The sequence below is a fragment of the Heptranchias perlo genome, chromosome 31 (assembly GCF_035084215.1).
Source record: "Heptranchias perlo isolate sHepPer1 chromosome 31, sHepPer1.hap1, whole genome shotgun sequence".
Lineage (NCBI taxonomy): Eukaryota > Metazoa > Chordata > Chondrichthyes > Hexanchiformes > Hexanchidae > Heptranchias > Heptranchias perlo.
In genome coordinates, this window is record NC_090355.1 from 20248774 (window position 1) to 20259790 (window position 11017).

General features: G+C 38.6%; 1 long non-coding RNA gene across 1 annotated transcript; it reads right to left on the minus strand.

Moving 5' to 3' along the window:
• Positions 1–331: 331 nt before the first annotated feature.
• On the minus strand, positions 332–7201 carry LOC137300420 (uncharacterized). Its single transcript, XR_010958085.1, has 3 exons — positions 7088–7201; positions 1588–1675; positions 332–467 (listed from the first exon to the last, which is right to left on the minus strand). It is a non-coding gene; the product is annotated as an uncharacterized lncRNA (long non-coding RNA).
• Between the last annotated feature and the right edge of the window lie 3816 nt (positions 7202–11017).

The window sequence follows — 11017 nt, forward strand, 5'->3', positions numbered from 1 at the left end:
TTTTTCATTTTCTTTGAACACTTTTGTTTATTAGCTATAAAAATATTGCAGATGGTTAAAAAGGCTGTTGGACTGGAAGGGAGCTGTAGATGGCCATGTAATGAAACTTTCAGGAATACATCCAACCAGAGTTGGCATTCCTAGTTGTAGGTCAGGTATTTACATTTGTAAGGGCAAACAAGACGATGAAAAGATAAGAAAGAATGTAACCATATGTGGATAAATATGAATGCAAGGTTATAACAGTTTTCACTACACATTCATATTTTAGTCAAAGCTATATGAAATTTCATAATTTTATTCGTAGCAAAAAATTGTACAAATGTGCTTGGAATGCTTTCATAAAGGCTGAATGGAAATACAAGTCATATAAGGGTAGTAATGACAGATTAGGCATTGGTCCAGTGACCTCTGTTCCATAGGCAACAGGCGAGATGTGGAGCTGCGTTCCGTGTGTAGCATGGTCTCTAAGACAGAAAGAGATCATTTTCAGCCTATAAAACTAAAACTGTGTAAGTGCGTGATTTATTGGCCCTCTCACCAGTTTAGATTTTAGTGATTTCTAGACCATGTTCCATTGACAAACAATGCACCACCCCATTGTTGGCCTCTGAAGTTTCAAACATTAGAGATTACTACTATAGTCTAACTAGCTTTAATAAACAGTTCTCTACAATGTTTCCATTGTTCTGTATTACCTAGCTTGGGTGGGGAGGAATACTCTCCTCTACACATACCTTCTCTTTTAAATATTTATACACCTGTGGTATAGAATACGAAATGGAAAAGTGTGTAAACCCTGTTTCTATTTCACTGTTGAGCTTATTTCACAACGCATTTGTGACTAAGCTTTACTTATGTATTATAAATAGGTCATAACAAATTCCCCATTACATATCTTCTATAGTCCTTTACATAATTATACACCATAACATGCATATTGCTTTTAGTTTTATGTAGCAATATCTTAGTAAAGTTTAGATAGCAGGTAATGCAACATATATGTTTTATAATTCCGTTAATTCTAGTTTAAAGGGTCCCCATTCTTCTATTGTTCATATCATTTCCTGTTGAGTGAATCTCATTTTATTGGCAAAACTGCTTAGTTAACAACAATTGGACATTTTGAACACATATTTTTCTTGGCACTTTCCAGCTCCTTTTCAAACAAGATGTTCCATTTGCATTTATTTTATTTTCTGTCGGTGATTGATATTAAACAGCCACCAGGTTAGGCTTCCTCTCCCTTCAAGTACTCCTGTGATACTGCTGAACATTTTCACGAGCTCTTTAGCAGACGATGACTATCTGCCACAGTTACAGTGTAGCATCTGCAGAGCAAAGGCTACTCAGCTTGAATGATATGCTCATATGCAAATTGATTGCCAGCGTTTAATAATCTTATTAGCTGAGGAAGCAGGCTTATGTGCAGTGAGCTCCTGTATTTCTAAAACTACCTAAGCTCAACAGTTACATAACTATTAATCTACTAATCATTATATAATGAATATTCCAGCATGTTATAGGTTGAAATAGAAGCTGATAAAAGAGCTTTACTATGCTTTGTGCTTTAATCTGTTCTCTTACCTTTTCCTTATGACCATCATTAAATACTCTCTTTCTGCTCTCACATGCTGATACAAGGTAGCTATAATCCTATAGCGAGGATGACTTCCTGTTACATAATTTAAATAAACCACAGTCAGATGCAAAAGTTATTATACCAACCGTGACATATCAAAACTGTACCCCTAGCAGCAGGTATCATATGCCAAAAGCTTCATTAGCAAGCGGCTTGTGCAGATAGACCATAAGTCAACTGGGGTTTGTGGTTTTCAGTTTTCATGGAAAAATGGATGTAATCATGGATCCGAACCGATTCCCAAATCATTGATGAAAATCCTGGAACCCAAGTAAAGAAATGAAATTTGACTGGAAATTAGTTGCCCTGATCATAATTTTAAAAAAAATTGTGGAGTGTGATAATGGGTGTAGGACAGTGTTAGATATTTAATCATTATATAAATACACTGAGCATTGTCTTTGTGGTTTATGATTTTAATCCCCTTTAAGAGGCACCGATTATTCACTGTATACAGGGGCACTGGTAGCCTGTCCATAAGAGCCATTTCTTGGGGACTGTTCTGGATTATGTGTCTATTTGTAAATAGCTTTACAGACTACAGGAAATGTATACCATACTCAGTGCCAATTTTTACTTGGGTCTCATTTGTAACATTGCAGCCTCTGTCTGTATGTTACATCCCCACTAATAGCATTTTCCACAGCTTCGCTAATATTTCTAAGTTGCACATTTATTTAGGAAAAACAAATGTTTCCTCAGCTACACAATTCTACATAACAACTGGGGGTCTAGAATTGCCTCGTTTAACAAAAACACTTAGTGAAACAGCCATTTGAAACTTGGAATTTTATTAGTGACAATGATAAATTAGTAACTAATCGCTGTACACCTGCAATAGTGATCTTTTCAACCAGCCAACAAGCTACTTTTAAGTATAAACATCAAACAGTTTGTTAATCCTGCAACAAGGCCTTGGATGTGCTAAGGTCATAGGAACAGGAGTAGGCCATTCAGCCCCTCAAGCCTGTTCTGCCATTCAGTTAGATTGTGGCTGATCTCTATCTTAACTCCATTTACCCACCTTGGTTTCATATCCCTTAATACCCTTGCCTAACAAAAATCTATCAATCTCAGTTTTGAAATTTTCAATTGATTTAGCTTCAACAGTTTTTTGGGGAGTGAATTCCAGACTTCTACTACCTTTTGCATGAAAAAATGCTTCCTGATTTCACCCCAGAATGGCCTGGCTCTAATTTTAAGGTTATGCCCCCTTGTTCTAAACTCTCCCACCAGAGGAAATAGTTTCTCTCCATCTACCCTATCAAATCCTTTAATCATCTTAAGCACCTCAATTAGATCACCTCTTAATCTTCTATACTCAAGGGAATATAAGCCTAGTCTATGCAACCTGTCCTCATAATTGAACCTTTAAAAGGTCTGTAGCAGCAATCCTGACTTGTCAAGAGTGGTTTGAAGTACAGTAATCCATTGTAATATAATGGTATGAGAGCCAGCCATGATATAATAAAGGGACATTATAGCTGATGAATCATTTTTCTAAAATTCTCTGCCAGTTTTGTGGAATTACTCCTTTCCCAGGTCTGACCTGCCCATCTTGGCTCTAGTGTCTGTCCTGGTCCAAATGGGAGTTTGTGCATCCTTTCTCTCCTGATAAAATGCAACATAATAAATATGAAGATTGTTAGGGGATGGGGGTTCACAGTCATTGGAGTTGATGCCAGGGTTTATGACATTATACCATGAACCCATAACCTTCAACTTTTATTGTATATTCATAAATATTTATAATTCTAGACCACCAGTTATTATGTAGAATTGTGTAGCTGCAGAAACATTTCTTTTTCCTAAGTAAATGTGCAACTTAGAAATATTAGAGAAACTGTGGAAAATGCTATTAGTGGGAATGTAACATACAGACAGAGGCTGCAATGTTACAAATGAGACCCACGTAAAAATTGGTACTGCGTATGGTAAGGTCACATTTCCTGTAGTCTCTAAAGCTATTTACCAATTGATATAATCCAGAACAGTCCCCAAGAAATGGCTGTTATGGACAGGCCACCAGTACCCCTGCATACAGTGAATAATAGGTGCCTTTCAAAGGAGAATAAAATCAAACCACAAAGGCGACATTCAGCATATTTATATAATGAATGTTATGTTGAATAGTTAGGAATTTAACTAGCTCTGTGATAATGAAAAATAAATTTTAAAATGTGTAATATTTCAAATAAATGTGATAATTTAGCTTTGAAAATACAATGTATAATCCATCACTAGGAAGACAGTAGTGTTGCGGGTAGTTGTCAGGGTTAAACTACAAACTCCAATCTCAATAGATCAAAACATCACTGCAATAAAGATATGAAAATGTGAAAGTTGATAATTTGAGCTAAAATCAAATATTCTTAGTATGTTAATATTGTCTGAAAATATTGCATTCAGACTGCAAAGTGTGCTTTTATTTTTTTTCAGTATCAATGCAAGGGTTTGGCTCCCTTCAGCCCTGCTGGCAGTACAAGTCCCAATCCTACATTGTTGGTATTTGCCAACATTTTCTGATACCTTCCCCAGTATTTGAGCCCCTGTTAGTATAGACCTAGGCATTAAAATAAATCAGCAGATAGCTTTATATAACTGAAAAATATGATAAGCATTAGATAAATCAATATCTGAGCCATTAACATGCAGTTCATCAATCTTTCTCATCATCACTGTTGTCCAATGTGAAACATGGGCTGAATCCGACCCACTGAATCTGACTGGATCCTTTTGTCACACCCTAAATGTACCACTGATTTTTTTTTAAAGACGAACTGGCCTGCTGGTGTGCTCCAATAGACCAAGCATGCAATGAAGTCCAAGAGGATATGGCGCACAATGAATTCCACCTTTAAATGTGGTGATTATTCAGGATGTGTTGACATTTTGCACCATTTTTGGATTCTTATTCATGCTGGCCATATTAATTTGAGAGATTTTCTGGTATCTGCGATTGAAGTATTTGTTTGCCACTGCCTTATATCAACTAAATTAGTTAATTGGAGTCTAGCTGCCAAGTCATTCACCATGCAGATGGATAAGTGGATCCCACATGCAGGAGAATGGAAGGAAAATGGGGCCAAAAATTGAAGGAAAAATAATCACTGACTTGTTTTTAATACCCTGCAGCAGTGCAGTGACTAATGAGTCGAGAAATACATTTCAAATTTAGCCTTTTTTCCCCTGGTTATAGTGGAAGTATTTCAAAGTGGCATTAATTATATCATAATATTTATGGACCATTTTGATGATCAGCAATGAGTACGTACTAAAGCACCTGTTTTAATACTTCCCCGCCCCCTCCCATTCAAAACTTGCCTTTGGAAGTTCCTTTACATAATTTTTTTAGGGATAGTCAAAAAGGATTTTTTTTTGCTACAATTGCAAAAATCAAGTTTAGCATCATAAAAATGGGAGAAATGGATGTAGGAGTTAGTTTCCATCTTAAGATACAGAAGAACATATTGGGTGTCACTTTGAAAAAGTATGAAACACTCAATAGTGAGCACTAGGATATAAGACAATAATTAAGCAAGTAGCAGGTCTGTGGATGATATGCTTACTGACATTATGAATTGAACTATTATCTGATATCCCACTGCTTCCAATTCAATTTTCTATTTATGGTATGGTGTAATCATTTAAATATGTAAATTGATGAGAAAATGTTGCACAGGCTAAGAACCTCGGTGAGCAAATGGCAGCATTACTTCTAGGGCACAAAATAAATGACTGTAAATTAACTGTCACTTCTCAGTCTGCACATGTGATATACAGAAACCAGAATAGTGACACCCTTGTATTCAGAACCTTAATGAGCTAAAGCAACGGGAGGGGGACTGCACTGTTCAATTAAATACAAATAAAATTAGTGATAATGGTAAGTGACATTGTAGACGACATTATAAGTAGGGCAATGTTGTCCTTTTATTGCACAATGCTGATTCAATGCTTTGGGCATCTAAAATTAGTAGTTCTTATCTAGTTGATAAGGGAAATAACCAGAACACACATCATACCTCTGAAGTACTGAGCTCAAAGTAATTACCCAGTAATAGCATCATAGACATATGTATGACATTTTATTGCAAACATTTCAATTCAAACTGAAAATTATTTTTTCCCCCATTCAGAGCAAAATAAGATAATTACACTTTCCATTCAAACTATACAAAGGACACAAAATATTTTCACCAGTATTTTCCAACCTCTAACTAAAATCCAACCAGCACGCCAGAAGCTAGGGATGGTAATCCTTATGGACCTTTACAGCACAAATTATGGCAAGTGCATCATTTAGGCATAGAAAAGCAGCTTTAACACAACATCACTCTAATTAGTATCTCGAATGTTCCTACCCCAACAGTGTTTAAAAGAACAGTCATTGAACATCTTGAGGTAACCATGCATTATTAACCTTATTACCCCAAATGTCTACGCAGTGTAATTTAATAGAAGTACTTTCATGTTTCTATGTACCCATGTGTGCTTGCTTTGCCTTCATGCACCTGTTATCTGTCTCTGCCATCTTGGGCAGGACCTGATTATGAACAAGCCTTTAGGCTTAATAAGCTATCCTACTTAATAAATTCCCACGTTATCCGAAGGGCTTTTAAGACAGATGAATAAGACTCTTTAGAGCAAATAGAATTTTTCAGGAAATGAAAAAGTGCTCTTAACTAAAATTTTTCTTTGAAGATTCTGCCTTATCCCAAAATCAGGGAGGAATGATAGAGGCAAATGTTTGGATAGATTGAGATTTAATGGGTCTAAAATTCATAGCTTCTGAATCCAAATTGTATTTTAAAGCTGCTGTACAAGATAGCAAGTTCCTTCTTTAGCTATGAGGGAATTGGATGCATGCCATTACTACACTGTCAGAGGGATCAGATCCATCACTAGACTGACATGGATTGAATACAAATCTACAGTCCCTTTCAATTAGAACACCATGGATCAGATGCATGCCCACCAACACTTCCTCATTAGGTCACCAGGCAATCAGACACATAACCAATATTAAAGCACCAGGAATCCAAAACATACCTATGCTCCTCTAACCGTGTCTTTCCTCAAGCTATCCTAGTAATTATGTGTTTATTTTTTTCAAATGACTTCAAAAACAAACTGGTGCATAAATTTTAAAACCTTTTTTTTGACGGGGGGGGGGGGGAGGAAGGTGGGAGAGAAAAACTTTTTAAATATTGTATTTTTCTTTGGAGGAAGAGATAGAGAAAGGTGGACTTGGACAGAGAGAGTAGAAATTGGTTACGGTCCGTTTTGGGGTCCATAGCCAGCGGCACACTAACTGGCAGGCTGGAGGCCGGCCATGGAATTGTTCCTCGGCTCTCATTATCAATATAGGGCAAGTTGCCGGTGCTTGTTGCGCCTCCAAAGTCAGCTCGTCCCTTTTCGAAAGATGAATGTCAGGCTGCTTACCTCACTCCAGCGGCCTGAAGGTAGAGTTTTGGAGGGAGGGTGATCGCAAGTGCTCTGGAGTCGGAGGCAGCACTCCTGCTCCTGGCTCCACAATTAAAAAAAAATTGCCTTGTGTTGGTAGCTGCAGAGGCAATTGAAGAATCCCGAGCGAAACAGGCCCGGTTCCTGCTCTGCTCATTGGCATCCAATTTCGGCAAGCTAGCATGGACATATATATATATATATATATATAGATATCATTATATTGCATCCTCAGGCTATCCCAATAATTATAAGTTTGTTTTTCTAAAATGATTTCAAAACAAGCTGGAGCACTGCAAGAGAACCCTTTTAACTACAAGTTTCGATTAAAAACTATTTCAAGTGCTTAAATTTACATCAGAGGGGCTGGTTGAGAGAATACACAAGAGATTAAAGAGAGGGATAGCAGGGGAAATTTTCCACTTTGGTTCTCCGAGGGTATGCGGGAAGCATTGTTAAAGAAAATGCTCACGTCTAACCTGTGAGTTGCGATCTCTGCATAGATTGGGAGTGCTGTGTGGACAATATCCTCTAGAACCCCTTTCCCAACCTGTTCTAAATGGTACAGCACCTGCCTTCTGTTTTATTTATAGTGAAAATTCAAAAACAATTATTCATATGAAGGTTTAATTATGCAGCTGCTGTATGTATCTAGTTGTACTGGGTAAGCTCGGCTAATCAAGAAACTGTCTCTGGGCAGAACTTCTTTCCAAATTCATTCTCTGGAGATGGATACCGGTCTCCCGTTTCTACACCCCAGTGCTCCCTTATAATAGCACAACTTCTGATTCACCACAAGCAACACTGCAGAATATCTACTAGCCTCACAAACAATATTTTCAATTTTAGGTCTGTGTGTCTCTCTCAGAAGCTACAGACTTCAATTACAAGCCACTCTACACAGAGCTACCATTGTTAGCTAAAGAAACTCATCAGACTAACAGGCTATAATTCCCAGCATCTATCAGTGGCATTTATTGCAATTGACAGAAAAACTGGCCAATCACACAATATGGGAGGACTTTATAAATCAGCCTCGGCTCCCTCCCCACTTATTTAGGGGCGCATCTTCCATGGGGTGGGTTGTCCTTCATAAACCCTGGCTGTATTTAAGGCTCCCGGGGCCTTACAACTATATAGGGACCTAGCGGCCAGTGGGAGCTGTGCCTCTGGTAGGCTTCAGGGGCTTGTTGTAGCTGCAGAAAGAAATGGCCAACAAGCTGCCCGATTGAAAAGGTTTTTCTTCAAGAGTTGCAAGTTTAATTAATGGGACCTGTGCGGGGCAGCTCTGTGAAAGAGCTTGCACAGCCCACCGTTTTCAGGTTTTACACCCGGGGCTCCCTCTGACAAATTCTGAATGCTGCGGTCTAACAGACAGCCCCTGTGTCCGGCAATCCAAGAGTTCACACGGCAGGAAAGGCGTGGGGGTCGTGCGTCTCTCACTTTAAATCTCTTTAACATGCACCCGCTCGCAAATTGGCAGTTCCCCTGCCGGAATTGGCTCGCAGAAAATGATAGGGAAAGCGTGGACACAGCAGAGCACGTCCCTGAGTTACTTTACGCCTCAACTCCACCCCGCAGATCTGCCAAACATATCTGCGAGGGGAGGAGGCTCAAAGTCTCGGCTAAGTATTTTTAAACACCATTTTACCTGTCACACCATAACGTTATCTGCTATCATACTGGTGGTGGATGTAAAGATCCCTTTTGTCTCTGGAGTTACAGCAAGATTTAAACTAAAACAAAAGCAAACAAAACTTTAGTTGGGTTTACTGGAGGTTTCCCAATCCCTATTAGTGTAGTGTGCATCTGTCTCTCTGGCACGGAGGGATGGGGGAAAGAGCACAATCCTTAGTGGTTTACACCTAGATTTTTGATCAGAATTATTTTAACACTGACGTTAACCCATTCATTTCAAATGGATTAACTTGGTATCTGAACAGTACTGAGTAGAAAACCTAAGCCTTACCATCTCCCCATTCTCCTCAATGGAGAGTGTTCAATCCATGGCGGTCTAATGAAGAATATACATTTCTCTTGCATTTGGGGAGTGGGTAAAGCCAGTGCATCTATTTTACATTGAAGTCTCCTGCCTAATGTACAATGTCCTCTCCTTATTTGCATAATGATTCATTTATGCAATTAAATAACCTTAATTGAAATGAATGAGAATTGGTGTTGCATCACAATATATTAGTTCAAACATTTGCAACTCTATATTTGAGCCTATTTTAAGGTAGATTTTGTGATATGGGCACTCATGGGGCAGAAAGGAGACACAGCAGAGCATTTACTCTACTACTTCAAAAGGGCCATTCGCATCTTGACTTCAGAGTTCAGCTCTTACTACTTATCCATTGCGAGCTCCCACTCGTGCAGTGGGCTACCTCTGGGAGCTAGTATACCGAGAGGAGGGATTTCCTATACAATTGTGGCAATTTAAAGGGCTGCAGCATCAAAGTGTTCAGAGCTTTGCTTTTCTCTCCCCCCACCCCCAACACTACAGTGTTAGTTAAAGCTTTGGCAACTGAATTAAAAATAAATGTAATGCTTAGAAAGGGAAACAGATGGGAGGTTTTTTTTTAGTAGTGATTGAAGTAAGCAGGTCTCACATTTGTATGGTTTTATTGTGCGTCTGGATTACTATATTAGTAAGTAACTGATGCAGCAAAAAAAAGCGGAAATAAACTGTGAATCACTGGGATGTACATGACACACAGGAGAGAACTTATAAGTGAAAAAATGTTGCTATCGTCAACAATTATTGCCACAGAAAATTAGAGCTGTGCAAAGATTGCACATATGAGGAAAGTGATTGCACAGTTTTACCCACTTGAAGAGTGTCAAATCACAAGGCTGCGAACACAGAAAACAACAGCATTTTATACTGTAACAATGCCGAATGTTCAGCATCTTTTAATTGCCTTAATTCACTTATTTGCATTTTGTACTGAAAAGCAGAATCTGGAAATGTGTTTAAAAAATGCAGTGGCTTTGTGGTAGCAGTGGTGAGTGAGCTGCAGCAAAATCCTTAATTTAGATTTCCCCCAATGATCTACAAATAAAGTACATTGGTTAAAGAAATAAAAGAAACATTTCAAAATTCAAATCAATGAATCATCTGCACTAAACTCCCATTTCATATGAGCTGATGGAAGGGATTTAAAGATTCACACTTCTCACCAATGGAGGGTTTCTGAATGCACTTGGGCACATTAGCAGATGGTACCCTTGTGTGCTAATGCATTCAGTGAGGCGAAGGAGGGTTATTCTCATTGGTATTCAAAAGCCCCCTTCATGAAGAAGAGACATCTGAAATGCCTAGCAGGAGGTAACTGGCAGGGTGATTGCTCTCTGCAACAGCTTGAGCACCTGGTTGTAAATGTGGAAGAAGTTGGCAGACCTGAGGACTGGTGCTAAGGTGATGCTACCCAGTAGATTTGTGTGGCAAGTAGCTGTCTCAAGCATGCATGCTGCAAAGTGTGTACTGAGAATCTATCATACCTGTATTGCTCACCTCGTCCAAAGCTGTCATGAAAGCCCTTTCAATGCTAAGTTGGAGTACGGTAGTGTTGCGATTATAGTGCTGGACTAGCAAACCAGAGGTTTTGAGTTCATGGCAAGATGTACCGAATAAACTGGTAACTCGAGGGCACCAGAGAAAATGACCATAGAAGCTGTTGTAAAAAGCAACAGTTTTACTAATGTCTTTCAGGGAAGGGTACCTTGCTACTGGTACACAGGATGGGCTGCAAGACAGCCACATGGATATGATCGATGACCTGTTGCACTTTGTGAAATGCAGCAGTGCACTAATTTTTAAAAATATATTAATGATATGATGCAGCACAGCCTTTAACAGCCAAACCTTTGCTGATACATTGTTACCAGAAATATCTTACACGTTAA